Below are 16,243 nucleotides of genomic sequence, written 5' to 3' on the forward strand. Positions count from 1 at the left end.
TTTATTTTTGTACTACAGTTGAAAGTTTATCTTATCACCTAGGGCAAACAGCAAAAAAAAAAAAAAAAAAGAACAAAAACCCTTCCCTTGGAGCTCTGCTTCTTTCTGTTTCTCTGTCATTAAACCCCACCCTGGAGCTGCAGGTGACGCCCAAGTGAGCACTTACCCAGCATGCTTGAAGCCCTGGGTTTATGTGTGCATGCTGGCAGGTGGGGGAGTTCTACACCCTACTTGAAAGACACTCTCTTACCTTCCTCCAGAAAGACACTCTCCTACCTGTGTCCTGCGATCTGATGCTAGAGATAATGGTGGGAATCCTGAAGCTAAAAACTAAGATGTGGCAAGTTGTTACTCTAAGCAGACTCTTGCCGGTGCCCAGTTCATGTCTACCAGCTCTGTGGTCCCACACTCCTCTCCGCAGTCGCTGGCCACCAGTGAGGATTCGGCACTTTCTTCTTGTCCTGCAAGGACGTATTTCACAGGTGTGGTTCATTTTGGAGCTGCAAGGACCAGGGACTCAGCAACAGCTCTTCTGCACTCTTCAGCTCTCTGGCGCCACCTTCTGCATCTCTGAGGATGTTCCCAGCATTTTCAGAATAGGCTGTTGGGTGCTGGGCCTCTGGTGTTCCCTGTCCTATTCTTTGAGGGTTTTGTTTCTCTTCTCTTCCCTTCTTTTCTCTTCTCTTCCCTTCCCTTCCCTTCCCTTCCCTTCCCTTCTCTTCTCTTCTCTCTTCTCTTCTCTCTTCTCTTTTCTCCTTTCCTCTCCTCTCCCCTTCCCTCCTCTTCCTTCCTTCCTTCCTTCCTCCCTCCCTCCCTCCCTCTCTTTCTTTCTTTCTTTCTTTCTTTCTTTCTTTCTTTCTTTCTTTCTTTCTTTCTTTCTTTCTTTCTTTCTTTCTTTCTTTCTTTCTTTCTTTCTTTCTTTCTTTCTTTCTTTCTTTCTTTCTTTCCTTTTCTTTCCTTTCCAAGACAGGGTTTCTTTGTGTAGCTTTGGCTTCCCTGGAACTTGCTCTACAGACCAGGCCAGTCTCACACTCAGAGACCTGCCTGCCTCTGCTTCCCAAGTGCCACTGGTATTACAGGCATTTACCACCACTGATGGCTCCTATTTCTTCTTTTATCTTGAAGAAAAATACTCTTTAAGGGTCCTTGCATATACTAGGCAAATAGTTTGTCACTGATCTAAGATTTTAGACCTGGGCACGTCTTTTGTTTATTCTGGTTTGGTTTAGTTTGAGACAAGATCTTTCTCTTTGCCCCAATCTGGAACTTACTGTGTAAACTATCTGGGATTTAGTGCTCCTCATCCTCCTGTCTCAACCTTCCAAATGCTGGGGCTATGGGCATAGGCCACCATGCTGACTTCTGACTGTGTCTTCTACTTTCTGTGATCTGCATGACTCTGTAGCATCCAGCTGAGAAATCATTCAACCCCTTAATCTTTTATTTATTTATTTATTTATTTATTTATTTATTTATTTATTTATTTATTTTAAAAACAGTTTGGGTTTCCCTGTATAGCCCTGGGTGTCCTGGATCTCACTCTGTAGACCAGACTGGCCTCGAACTCAGAAATCCTCTGCCTCTGCCTCCCAAGTGTTGGAATTAAAGGTGTGAGCGACCCTGCCCAGCCATTTTTTTTTTCTCCAGACAGACAGCCCTAACTGTTCTGGAACTCACTCCATAGATCAGACTGGCCTCACCTCGAAATGCCTGCTTCTGCTGTGATTAAAGACCCGTGCCAACTCTGCCTGGCATCAATAAACACTCTATAATAAAGGAAACTACACTTAATCTGCATTATATGAGCCCCTGTCTCCTCCACGGCCCACCCATCTAAGGATGTCTTCTCCCTGTAAGCAGAAACGGTCCAGACTGAAACTGTAGCTTGGTGACTGAGCACTTGCCTAACTAATGCTCAAAGCTCTGAACTCAAACCTCAGAAAGGACGAAAAGAAAATGAAGAAGGAAAAGAACACAGCCACGCCCCCTTTCTGCTTCTCTTTTACTGACCTGCACAATTGCACCCACTCCGCAGGGTTACTGTAGGCACCTTGAACAAACGGCCCCTCCAGGCCACATTAACCTACCTTCTGCTTTGAGGGGGAAGAACAATGATCCTAAAGCCCAGTACATGCGCCGAGTGCCACAAAACAGCACCAGCGCTCAAGCCCTGGACAGACTTTCTGAAAACCGTCTTTGTCTAGGTCCACTGGTCCAGGCTGTAAACCCAGTAACAGAGCCCAGTCGTGCCACTCAACACCCAATCACTGCGGCATCTCAGCGGTGGCTCTCGATTACAGACAGCGATGCTGGCCACTGATGCAAGTCAGAGTTGCTGGTTTAGGGTTTCTCAACCATGTTATCTAAGGACCGGCTGCTTGGGATTTGATCAGGGCTGCTTTGGGAGAGAGACAGACTCCGGCTTCTCCCTAGAACAGACTGCTCTTTGAGCTCTGCCAGTCCAGGACTGGAGATGGAAGAAAGAAAACAAAAATCCCCACTGTATGTGGTTTTCTGGAATTTAGTTTGGCCCCGAAGAGGGAAAATTAGAGGACCTTGCTCTCCGACTCCCTACGCCCTCTGCAGGCAGCAAATCCCACTAAAGCTTTATCAAGAGCGACAAGAGAATAACGAGACAAAATTTCCCACCCTATCAACAGAGGCAGAGGCTGCGATTTTCATTCCTAGGGAAACAGTAAGATGCCGAGTGAAACCATCAGGTTTGACAAGGTTTGTGGTGTCGTTCTGAAGTACAGGGATAGAATTCATGACCACCTGCATGATAGGCAAGAGCTCTATCACTGAGCCACACCCCAGTCCCAGAAGTCCAATGTGAAGTCAGTTTGCAAACCCCCATTGAAACAGGAGGTTGTCATCTAGCTAAAGTATGGAGAAAGGAGGTGACTTTTGCTCCCATTTTGATTCCCTCATCCATATGCCACATACACAGTGTGTGTGTGTGTGTGTGTGTGTGTGTGGTGCGGTGTTGGGCATGGGGTTGATGGCTGGGGAGGGTGCACACACAGTAGGTGTTGAGGCTAAGCAGACCCCTCAGAGGAAATGGAGGTCAGACTTCATCCTAACACCTATTACCCCAGAACAGCATGTCTCAACCCTCCTAGTGCTTTGACCTTTTAATACAGTTCCTCCTGTTGGGGTGATATCCCAGCCCCCAACCACAAATTTATTTTTGTTGCTACTTTATAACTGTCAATTTGCCACTGTTACAAATTGTAAGGCAACTAGTTTGGAGATAGAATTTGTCAAGGAGGTGACTAGCCACAGGTTGAGAACCATTCCAGAGCCTGGAGCAGCCATGACCATTCTGTTGAGGATTCTGCCATTCTTGCTGGTGTCTTACTTTCAGAGGGCTGTCAGGGCAGGGTAATGAAAGATATGTATGCTGGGCCCTTGTACTTTATCATCCTGTGTCTTTAAAAAACAAATCAGAATCTTTCTATGTATGCCTAGCACTTAACACTTACTGTACAGCCCACACTAGCTTCAAACTTGCAGAAATCCTCCTGCCTCTACTTTCCCATAACAGGGATTATAGGTGTGTGCCCCTGTTTCTGGCTACTCCTTCAGAGGATGTAAAGTGATCTCAGAAACTGCAGGTCATGGGCCCCGTATTACTTTCTCACATGGGGTGCCTGCCTGTTTGCTCTGCACCCTCAGGATATCGCCCCGGATGGTTTCAAACCCACTATGCAACTGAGGCTGGACTTGTCCTCTGACCCTGCTGCCTCTGCCTCCTAAGTGCTGGGATTACAGGTGCCATCATGCCCAGCTGACGAGAGATGCCACACATCCCAAGCAGTAAGACTGACAATAACTGGAATCACCACAACAGGGCCACCGACCAAACTTTTTTCTTTGTAGGTTGATTGCTTCAGACATTTGTTATAGCGACAGAAAGATAACTAACTCATTTGTGTGTGTGTGTGGGGGGGGGGGATCCAAGGAGTGTGTGCATGTGTGTGTGTGTGTGTGTGTTGGTTCAGTGGATAGATAGAAACACCTGCCTCTGAAGCCTGAGGAGTTAATTTTAATCTGTAGAATTCACAGTCCATTGAACCAAACCCCAAAATTTGTTCTCTGCATGAACACATGCACATGTGTGTCTATACTTTCTCATACACATATATCATACAGAGAGAGGGGAGGAGGAGAAAAATAAGAATATTTGTTTTAAAATCAAAGTTATGATGGCTTAGCAGTATTTACTGGGTTTTTTGTTTGTTTGTTTGTTTGTTTGTTTTTTGGCTTTTTCAAGACAGGGTTTCTCTGTGTAGCCCTGGCTGTCCTGGAACTCACTCTGTAGACCAGGCTAGCCTCGAACTCAGAAATCTACCTGCCTCTGCCTCCCAGAGTGCTGGGATTACAGGCGTGCGCCACCATCGCCCGGCTGTTTGTTTGTTTTTTAAGACAGGGTTTCTCTGTGTAGTCCTGGCTGTCCTGGAACTCACTCTGTAGACCAGGCTGGCCTCGAACTCAGAAATCCACCTGCCTCTGCCTCCCAAGTGCTGGGATTACAGGCGTGTGCCACCACTGCCCGGCTTTTGTTTTTTTCTTCTTTTTTTTCTGTTTTTTTTTTTTAAGGTTTCATTTATTTTATGTATGTGAGTACACCTTTGCCATCCTCAGACACACCAGAAGAGGGCATCAGACCTTTGCCATTCTCAGACACACCAGAAGATGGCATCAGATCTCATTACAGATGGTTGTGAGCCACCATGTGGTTGCTGGGAATTGAACTCAGAAACCTCTGGAAGAGCAGTCAGTGCTCTTAACCTCTGAGCCATCTCTCCAGCCCAACATTTGCTGTTCTTACAGAGGACCCATGTTCATTTTCCAGCACCCACATGGTGGCTCACAACCATCCATAACTCTAGTTCCAGCTCTCTTCTGACCTCTGAAGACATCAGACGTATGTGGGAATATACACACTCGCAGGCAAACACACTCATAAGAATACATTTTTTAAAAAATGTCCCAGGTAAAAATTCTCAGGGACATCAACACTAGAAAAGGAGGGAGAATCAAGGAGTGAGGAGGTACGAGGGATGCTGGGCTGGGGCCAGGGAGTGGTCTAGGATGCTAGGATGCAGGCATAACCATATCTACATCCATACCTAGAGGGATGTAGATGTCTTAAGGAGCCGATGCTTGGGAGGTGAGGACTGGGGACCAGGTGAGTCAGACCTGCAGTGGAGGATGTCCAGGGTGTCTGAGAGATAACTGGGCAGGCTGCCTTTGGCTGAAACACAGAATTTCACAGTTGAGAATGAAATGTGCTTTGGGAAACAAGAAGAGACGGTCTAGCAAAAGGAGAGTTTCACACGGTTGTTTTTCAAGGGAAGGAAGGAGTTTATGGCTTTGGCATAAACTAAGAAAGAGAGTGTGGTTGTTAGCACGGAGAATGAAGCGCTTTCCCACAGACACTATCAGGAGCTGGTCTGGGAAGTAAGACAACAGATGCAGGGCTGGAGGGGCCAACACGCTAATCTAAGTAAAAGCGCCCCAGACAGATCAGTCTAGACTGATTACGGAGCCTGAAGCCAAATGAAATCTTATAAAAATGCTTATGTGATCATACAGGCTCATTCAGATTCTGGGTCCCACATTTAATATTTAATTGTCTCTCCAAATGTCAAGGCAGGGTTGGCAATTAAAAGGCTCTGAGACAATCAGCACAGTCATATTAAAGTTGTAGGTAATTTAAGATTAGCACTTCTATTGCCGAATGCTGAGTGATTGGTGGATGTGACCATGAGGAGCCCAGAGTGAAACAGAATATCACAAAGACAACACTGGGACATGATCAGTGCAGTCAACCACAGCAGAAGGACGTCATGGACGCAAGGATCCTGGGCAAGATGTCTACTGGACCACGGTCTTGTTTACTACAACTAAAAGTGAATGTACAATTACCTAAAACATAGAGACAAATGAGCTGAATTATCAAGCACAATAGAATATATATTTAGCCAGACAAAAATACATATTTAGTCATCAGCACGAAATTCCTGCACCATAATAACCTTGTCTCTAGTTTTAATTAGGTCTATTAATATGTGAATAAAATACAACTTGTGTGTGTGTGTGTGTGTGTGTGTGTGTGTGTTGCCGGAGATGAGCTTGGAGCCTCTTGGATGCTAAACAAATGCTGTATCCTGAGTTAGACCTCAGCCCCAGAACCCCAGTGGCACTTATTATTTCGGTGCTGGGGATTGAATTCGGGACCTTATGCACAGGAGTGTGTGGCACACTTTAAGAGAAAGGGAGGGAGGGAGAGAGAGAGAGCAGAGAGACTATGTCAGCCAGATACAAAGAAGACAAGATGCCAAGAAAGTCAGCACGTGGAGAGAATCATAGATACCACTGGAAGATCAAGGTCCCTGAAGGCCACTGAAGCACTGAAGACCACTGAGGCACTGAAGGCTGCTGAAGCACTGAAGACCACTGAGGCACTGAAGGCTGCTGAGGCACTGAAGGCCACTGAGGCACTGAAGGCCACTGAGGCACTGAAGGCTGCTGAGGCACTGAAGGCCGCTGAGGCACTGAAGACCACTGAGGCACTGAAGGCCACTGAGGCACTGAAGGCCACTGAGGCACTGAAGGCTGCTGAAGCACTGAAGACCACTGAGGCACTGAAGGCCACTGAGGCACTGAAGGCTGCTGAGGCACTGAAGGCCGCTGAGGCACTGAAGACCACTGAGGCACTGAAGGCCACTGAGGCACTGAAGGCCACTGAGACACTGAAGACTACTGAGGCACTGAAGGCCACTGAAGCACTGAAGGCCGCTGAGGCACTGAAGGCCACTGAGGCACTGAAGGCTGCTGAGACACTGAAGGCCACTGAGGCACTGAAGGCCACTGAGGCAAGGCCTTTATGTTTCTCAGACCAGTCTCCCCCATCCACTCTTGCATGTACTGATCATCCCAAGGCACAAGTGTACCAAAGTGAGGAATAGCCTATCCGCAATGGCATGGCTATGCTATGATGTCACTCAGATATCGTGTGATTAAGTAATGGCTCCTGAAGTCCAGAGTGTACTCACAGTTGCTGTCTATGGGGCTAATTTGAAACTAAGCCACCAACCCAGTCAAGAAGCGGGAAATTTCTGTTTTGTCCATAAAACAATGCTTTCATATGGAGATTTAACACTCTTTTAAAAACAGTTTCTTTGCAGGGCCTCCTTTCAAATGGCAGCCAACTCCTCCCTCCAGTTCTATCCTTTATCCTGGCCCCCCACCTCCCACATCTGGCCTCCTCTGACTCCCTTTTGCCCCTGTTCTCTCCCTACTCAAGAAGGAAGTCAGTGGGCCAGATAAAGCCAACTTCAAGTTGCTGCAATCACAGACAGACTTTACTGACTACCAATCCACCTCAGTAAATCCTGTTCCTGGTGTGGTGAAGCCCTTTCTGTAGACAGCCTTGATATATTTCCTAGTTATAGGGTGTCTTAGTCCGGGTTTCTATTCCTGCACAAAAGGGAGAAAAGGGTTTATTCAGCTTATACTTCCACACTGCTGTTCATCACTAAAGGAGGTCAGAACTGGAATTCAGGCAGATCAGGAAGCAGGAGCTGATGCAGAGGCCATGGAGGGATATTACTGGCTTGCTTCCCCTGGCTTGTTCAACTTGCTCTCTTATAGAACCCAAGACTACCAGCCCAGACATGGCACCACCCACAATGGGCCCTCCCGCCCTGATCACTAATTGAAAAAATGCCTTATAGCTGGATCTCATGAAGGCATTTCCTCAACTGAAGCTTCTTTCTCTGTAATCACTCCAGCCTGTGTCAAGTTGACACACAAAATCAGCCAGTACAATTGACCCCTTGTCAACTTGACACACACACACACACACACCACCACCACCACCACCACCACCACCACCACCACCACCACTAAACCTCAAGCCTTACTTTCCTATTCACACCCCAAGATCTAAATAACTTTAAAAGCCCCACAGTCTGAAAATTCTTTAAATTTTCAATCCCTTTAAAATATCCAATCTCTTTTAAAAATCTAAAGTCTTTTTACAATTAAAAGTCTCTTAACTAAAATACTTTCTTCCTTCAAGAGGGAAAAATATCAGGGCACAGTCACAATCAAAACCAAAATCAAACTCCAACCGTCCAATGTCTGGGATCAACTCACGATCTTCTAGGCTCCTCCAAGAGCTTGGGTCACTTCTCTAGCCCTGCACTTTGTAGCACACAGCTTGTCTTCTAGGCTTCAGCTGCCTGTACTCCACTGCTGCTGCTGTTCTTGGTGGTCATCTCACGGTACTGGCATCTCCAAAACACTGCTCTTTTCCACTGCAACTAGGCTTCACATGACCCCTTCAGGCCTGGGCCATCAGTTGCAACTAAAGTTGCACCTTCACCAATGGCCTTCCACGGCCTCTCACAGTGCTGAGACTCAGCTGCTCTTCATGCCTTCAAAACTAGTACCACCTGAGTGACTCTTACACATTACCAAGTACAGCGACAGCACAAGGTACAACCTTGGCTATCTTGGGAACACAGCCTATGTGCTCTCAGAAAATACTTCGCAGACGATTTCACCTCAATGATACTGGTTTCTTCTTAATCACCGCTAATTTCTTAGCTCCAGCTAACCAGCATCAATAGTCCCAGGAGCGCAAAAGTTTCTTTTTAGTAGTTCTGGTATTTTGTTAATCACAGCTGATTCTTCAGCTCCAGCTAACCAAAACCACAGAATCTTCACAATCAAAACAGCAATGGCCCTGAGAGTCTTTAATCTTCCCTCTGAAATTTCACAAGCCAGGCGTCCATTTTCTGCACTGTTCTCAACATTATCTTCTAAGCTCCTACACAACATCCCACAGAGCTCTTAATACCAAACTTTAAGCCCAAAGTTCCAAAGTCCTTCCACAGTCCTCCCCAAAACATGATCAGGTTGTTACAGGAATACCCGACTCCTGGTACTAATTTGTCTTAGTCAGGGTTTCTATTCCTGCACAAAACATCATGACCAAGAAACAAGTTGGGGAGGAAAGGGTTTATTCAACGTACACTTTACACTGCTGTTTATCACCAAAGGAAGTCCATCACCAAACTGAAATTCCTTTCTCTGTGATAACTCTACCCTGTGTCAAGTTGACACACAGAACCAGACAGTGCATAGGGATTGAACCCTTTAGATCACTTAACTTGCCTCCTCTCACTTTCTCAATCAACACTGGAACATATTTGTTCCAGCACCTTCCCCACCCTCCCCCCTCAAAACAGGGTATCTTTGTGTATACTTGGTTGTTTTGGAACTCACTCTGAAGACCAGACTGGCCTCGAACTCAGATCTGCCTGCCTCTGGCTCCCAAATGCTGGGATCAAAGGCATGTGCCACCACCACTGGGCTACACTATCTTTCTTATCAACAGTTCTTATTCTTTTATCTTGAAATTCCTTCCTCTGGCCTTTCCATTTCAACCTACAAATGTGACTATATCTTCCCCAGCCTAAAGCTGGGAGGGTCCCAAGTGGGACCTTCACCTTCATAGACTTGGGGTGCTCACACTGCCTCCTGGCATATGAGTGCGTTTCATTAGCTTTCCTGTAGCCTCTATGTGTCCAGCTGTCTATAATCTCAATCTCATGCCTTTTTGGTTGGTATTTTGAACTCCTCTGCATAAGCATGATTACCACTAGACTGAGCCCAGTGCTTGAGAGTGCTCACTACTCAGTCAGAGGACTGGAGTTCTATTCTCAGCACCCACATCAGGAGCCTCATAATTGCCTGTAACTCCGGCTCCAGGGGATCTGATATGTGGCCTCTATGAGCACCTCACACATACAATGCATGTATACAGACACACACACACACACACACACAAGCATAGTAAAAAATAAAATTGATATGAAAGATAGAAAATATAAAAGAAGATAAAATAGGAGGGGGGTATGCAGCTCATAAGATACTGCCTGTTACTGGAGCCCTACTCAAGTCATTGTTACTTAGCTGAGACTTTGCCAGAAACCAAAGGTTTATGAAAGGAAAACCTAAAGTGCCAGCTGTGGAATAGCTCCCCGTGAGTTGTTGGTTAGTGAGGTCAAAGATATGCTACTGCCGTTAATCTTGGTCACCTGTCAAAAGTGAACTGTAAGTCCCTATTGCGGAAGACACCACCCCCTGTGGTTGTAGGACGCAGAGAAATGAAGCTGAAATGTCTCTGGAAGCTTCCCCTGCTGGCTAGTGTTCCCAGTGCCAAAGCGTGCTGTGCAGGGAGCCGAGGGAGGGGTCCAACAACAGCCTCGCCCTGCTGTGGTCCTTCACACCAAACTCCTGATGCTCCAGGCAAGGTGTGCCCACTGGCCCGAGAGCGGCCATCCCTGTGTGCATTCTGATCGGACTTGAGACCCACGCCTCAAGAGTGAACACGTGCCTGCTACTGAAACCTTGGTCAGAAGCCAGTGGCCCGGCTTCTAAAGGAAGCTGTACTATTGGTGTTTTGCTACATAGATATGTAGCTAAACTGTCTCCTACACATTTATGCTTAAATTAATTCTGCCCTCCAGCTGGGCTGAGAGAAGCTTCTGTAGGCAGAGGACGACACTTAATGCAGAGACTCACAACTGGATAAGTGACTGCTGACAACTCTGCTTATGTAAGGCATCTATGTCACCCACTCTGAGCCCTGGAGAACATCTCAGAAGGCAGGATAGAAAAAAAATTCGAGAGCCAGAGGGTGGGGAGAAGCACCGAGAACAGCGGTCTTCTAGACAGGACCGGGCTATTGCACTCATGGACTCATAAGAGCCGTGGTTGCCTGCACAAGGCGAGGCTGGAGGCCCCATCCCTCCCTGAGAAGTGCTTGGTGCTTAATGCTTGCTGTGGGTAGAAGAGCATTTCCTTTAGTGTTACAGGCATTGTCAAGTCACCCGTGTTCCAGGAAATAGCCCAACCTTTGCTCATGCAAACAACCCTAATTAAACTCAATAGGTCACCAAAAGAAAAAGTTGGGTGTAGTGGTGTATACCTTTAATACCAATACTTGGGAGGCAGACTGTGGGCAGTTATCTCTGAGCTTGAGGCCAGTCTGGGTTATATAATGAAACCCTATCTCAACAACAACAACAACAACAACAACAAAAAAAAAAAAAAACCAAGCCAAACAAAAAAGACATCAAAGTAGGATGGGGACTAGTTGGAAAGAAAAGAAGGGAGGGGGAATGAAGAGATGGCTCAGTGGTTAAGAGATTGGTTGCTCCTGTAGAGGCCCTGGCTTCTAGTCCCTGCTCCAATAAAATGGTTTGTCGCCATCCTAACACTCCAGTTCCAGGAGATTCTGTGTTCAGACACAAATGCAGGCAAAACAGTCACACGTGATATAAAACTAATAACTCTAATAATAATAATTTTAAAAGGCTAGGCAGTGGTGGATGCATGCCTTTAATACCAGCACTTGGGAGGCAGGGGCAGGCAGAACTCTGTGAGTTCCAGGCCAGCCTAGGCTACACAGAAAACCCTGTCTTGCAAAACACAGATAGAAAGAAAGAAAGAAAGAAAGAAAGAAAGAAAGAAAGAAAGAAAGAAAGAAAGAAAGAAAGAAAGAAAGAAAGAAAGAAAGAAAGAAAGGAAGGAAGGAAGGAAAGAAGGAAGAAAGAAAGAAAGAGAGAGAGAGAAAGAGAGAGAGAGAAAGAAAGGAAAGAAGGAAGGAAGGAAGGAAGGAAGGAAGGAAGGAAGAAAAGGGAGAGAGAGAGAGAGAGAGAAGGGGGTGTTCAGCAAGAGAGGAGGATGGGGTGTGAAAATAACTCAAATACAATATATCCATGTATGAACCCCAGGGTCTGCCCACAGGATACCCAGCCCCTCCAGATGTAGGTAGCCAAGTTCCTTTCTACAGAGTAAAAAGCCCAAGCTCAGGACTTGAAGTCCCACCCACCCCACACTAGAAAGCCTCTGTCCCCTTCTTCAAAGAACCCTGAATAAACCCTGTCACCTGTGTTCTGCTGCTTCTCGCCCACCCCAGGGGAGGCAGCCACCCTCCTGGGCCCCTCCTTCCCAATGTAGCTGCCGCTGAGGGTTCTTGTGCCCTGTGACTTTGTGGGATTCCTTGGCCCCTGATTGCCAGGATCCCTTTCCCCCTCAGAGTTCTAACACAGTGTATCACGGGCCCACCATGCGAGGCTTCAGATCGCCCTTGTCTGGGCCTGAGAGCAGAGGTAATTTTCTTGCAAACACACAGTTTTATGCTTGGAGGTTTCCAGTATGGTGTAGCAAAGAGCCACACTTGTGTCTTGCTTTGAGCCTCTTCCAGGATGTCTCTGTAGAGCTGGACCCTTTTCTTCATAATCCATTTATCCATTTCTTCATTTGAAAAATTAATTTTTATTTTGCATGTGTGAGTGGACGCTTGCATAAACGTATGTGCACCATACCATGCGAATGCCTCACACCCTCGGAGGACAGAGGAGGGCGTCTGGTTGCCTGGAGCTAGAGTTGCAGGCAGTTGTGGGTCGCCTTGCTGGTGCTGGAGCAAACTTGAGTCCTCTGGGAGGGCAGGTGGTACTGTTCACTGCTGAGCCATCTCTCCAGCCTCTCAATCCCTCCCTTTTATCTTCTGACCTTTCTCTTCCATTCACACCTAACCTTCTCTGCTTCTGGAAGGAACCTTGGGTTCAGTGTCTGGTCTGGATCGCTGGCATTGCTGTACTAGCAACCTTGCAGATCCTCGGCCTATTCCATTCATAGAAAGTGAAGTTACCCCCCCCCCCACACACACACCCCTGTAGGCACTATAATAGCGTTTCCTGTTAGCCCCAACGTCTGCACACATTATAAAGTCACAATCGACCTGTTTAGACTTTTGGGATTTTTTTTTTCTCGTATTGAAAAAGCAAAGGCAGGACCTCACCATATGTTAGCCAAATGTTCTACCACATTACTGCCCCATATCATCTTTAGGAATTTTGCCTGTCTACATCACCTGCATTTGTATCCCTCTGGTCCAAACGTGTGCTGGCACATGCTTGACACAGGCTAGAGTCATCTGAGAGGAGGGAACCCCAGCTGGGAACAGGCCTACATAAGATTGGGCTGTAGGCAAGCCTGAACTACATCTTCTCAATTAGTGATTGATTCCTTGCCTGTTGTGGGTGGCGCCATCCCTGGGCTGGCTCCTAGGTTTCATAAGAAAGTAGGCGGAACAAGCCATGGAGAGCAATCAGTAGCAGCATCTTCCATGGCCTCTGCACCAGCTCCTCCCTCTAGATTCTTGCCCTATTTGAGTTCATGTCCTGAATTCCTTCACTGATGGACTATGGATGTGAGCGTGTGAGCCAGATACACCCTTTCTCCCTAATCGGTTTTTGATTATCGTTTCATCACAGCAATAATAACCCTAACTAAGACAAGGGACCACTTTGTGAGGCAGGAAAAAAGAAAGTGGAGGATGGGGTTGGTGAGATGGCTCAGCGGTTAAGAGTGCTGACTGTTCTTCCGAAGGTCCTGAGTTCAAATCCCAGCAATCACATGGTGGCTTGCAAAAGAAAGTGGAGGTGCCATTGAGGGAAAACTGTGAGGTAGGAAAAAAGAAAGTGGAGGTGGGGCTGGTGAGATGCCCCACCCCTTTTCCGTACATAACTCCGAAGAGTGGAAGAACTGCTTTACTGCATCTCTGAAGTTGAATGTGAGGATGCTCTCGTGGGAAGGCCAGCTCCTCATCTTGTTTCTTTCCTTCTTATAAGATATCAATAGTTTCACTTGTCTGTTACGCGCGCGCGCGCGCGCGCGCGTGTGTGTGTGTGTGTGAGTGTGTGTGTGTGTGTTTTACTAAGCCCTGAGAAGGAAATTCAATATGGTCCATTTGATACTCCTTCATGCTTAGGATGTCCAAATAACCTGAACTTGATACCTAACTTGATACAGTGTTTCCTGCTGCAATTCTGTAACAGTATTTTGGATGCTTGATGTATATACAGAATCCAGTCCATAGTATGTGTCTACTCCTCTCAAAACCCATTTATAGCCCTGTAAAGGCTAAAGGCTACTGACATCGGTTCTTTGTAATCCATTTGTCAGCCATGGTCAGAGCCTTCCTCCTGGGAGCTCTGTCAGTTTCTGCTTTGCTGGCAGGTTGACTAGTCCTTACTGGTGTTTTGTGTCTGAGTAGGTATAAGATGGATCTGTGTAGATTTAGCCCATTTTTATATTGCCATAGCAACTCCTTATACGGCATTTCTTGCATCCAAGTTGTCTTAGTTAGCTTTTGTCCTAGGTTGGGTTTCATTGCTGTGAAGAGACACCATGACCAAGGCAACTCTTTCAAAGGAAAACTTTTAATTTGGGGCTCACTTCCTGCCTCCAGGTTCCTCTCTTGACTTCTTTTAATGCAAACTGTGATGTCGAAATGCAAACTGAAATAAACTCAAAAGCTGCTCTGGGTCATGGGGTTGGCCTACAGTTTCCGAGGTTCAGTCCATCATCTCATGGCGGGGAACCATGGCAGCGTGCAAGCGGAGATGGAGTAGGGAAGGGGCTGAGAGTTCTACATCTTGATCTGCAGGCAGCAGAGGAAGACTGTGTTCTACACTGGGTGGAGCTTGAGCATGGGAGACCTCGATGCCCCACCCCCACAGTGACACACTTCCTCCAACAAGGCCACACCTCCTAATAGCACCTCTCCCACGGGCCAAGCATTCAAACTCACAAGGAGGGTCATACCTATTCAAACCATCATAACATTCTATCACTGAGATAAAACCCCATGACCCAGAGCAGCTTTTGAGTTTATTTCAGTTTGCATTTCGACATCACAGTTTGCATTAAAAGAAGTCAAGAGAGGAACCTGGAGGCAGGAAGTGAGGCAGCAGATGTAGAGGGATCCTGCTTACTGCCTTGCTCCTTGTGGTTTGCTCAGTCTGCTTTATATTACACACACACACACACACACACACACACACACACACACACACACAAACCAGAGCTATCTACCCAGGAGTAGCAGCACCCACAGTGGGCTGAGCCCTACCACATGAACCATTAGTCAAGAAAATGCCCACAGGGGCTGGAGAGATAGCTCAGTGGGTAAGAGCACCGACTACTCTTCCGAAGGTCCTGAGTTCAAATCCCAGCAACCACATGGTGGCTCACAGCCATCCGTAAAGAGATCTGATGCCCTCCTCTGGTGTCTGAATCAGTTACAGTGTACTTACATATAAAAAATAAATGAATCTTTTAAAAAATTAAAAAAAAAAAAAAGAAAATGCCCACAGACTTGCCTACAGGCCAACCTGATGGAGGTATTGAGAAGCCTCTCAATTGAGGCTTCTCTTCCTCAAAGTTTATATCAAGTTGAAAAAAAACCCAACCAGAACATATATGGCCACTATTATTTTTTTGTCCAAACCAATCTCTGCCTTGTTATGTAGTCAACGGTCATCTCATCTTGAATATCTAATCTTCCTGCCTCGTCTCTGATCAGAATACCAGGATTATTATTTATGTAATTCTCAAGATCCAACCCTGGGCTTCAAACATGTTATATAAGCACTCCCTCAACTGGGCAATAATACACTGTGGGTATTTTAGATTTTAAGTTCATTCCCTGTCCTTTAGTCATGGGTTAGCCTTAATTAATGTCTCACAGAAAAGCAGTCAGTGCCCAAGCAGGAATTTATTTCTTTGTTATTTTCTCAGTACCATGTTGCTCCGAAGAAGCCATTCACAAGGGCGTTGCTACTGTAAGTTCCTTGTAGAGCTGCCCAACAGAACGTTCTTCTCCTGCGGATCTTCCTGCTCATCCTCCTCTTCTTCTCCTGGCACCCCTCCCCCCTTCCTACTCCTCTCTCCCACACTCTGGTCTCCCTCCTGTCCTCCTTTTTTTCCTGAGATGGGGATCACTACATAACCCTTCTTGGTCTCAAACTCCTGAACTCCAGCATATCTTCCCTCTTCATCCATCCACTACAGACACAGAGCGCTAACCACCCAGTTTCCAGAGGCCTGGGCAAGCTTCCTGGTTTCCTTTTAGCAGGTTCAATTAGTAATGCCTGGAGGGCAGATTTACACACGCCTGGGTTAACAGTGTTCCGGAAGGAAGTATTCCCTTTTAGAAACACTAATCACTACTAATGAAATAGTCACATAAAGGACACAGAGCTGTTTTATTCAAAGCATGTCCAAGATCTCAGTTTTCAGCCAAGGAGATGGCCGAGTTGATGAAGACAGGTGTCACCGAGCATGATAACCTAAATTGGATACCTCAAAC

This window comes from Apodemus sylvaticus, chromosome 2 (assembly GCF_947179515.1).
Source record: "Apodemus sylvaticus chromosome 2, mApoSyl1.1, whole genome shotgun sequence".
In the NCBI taxonomy this organism is placed as follows: Eukaryota; Metazoa; Chordata; class Mammalia; order Rodentia; family Muridae; genus Apodemus; species Apodemus sylvaticus.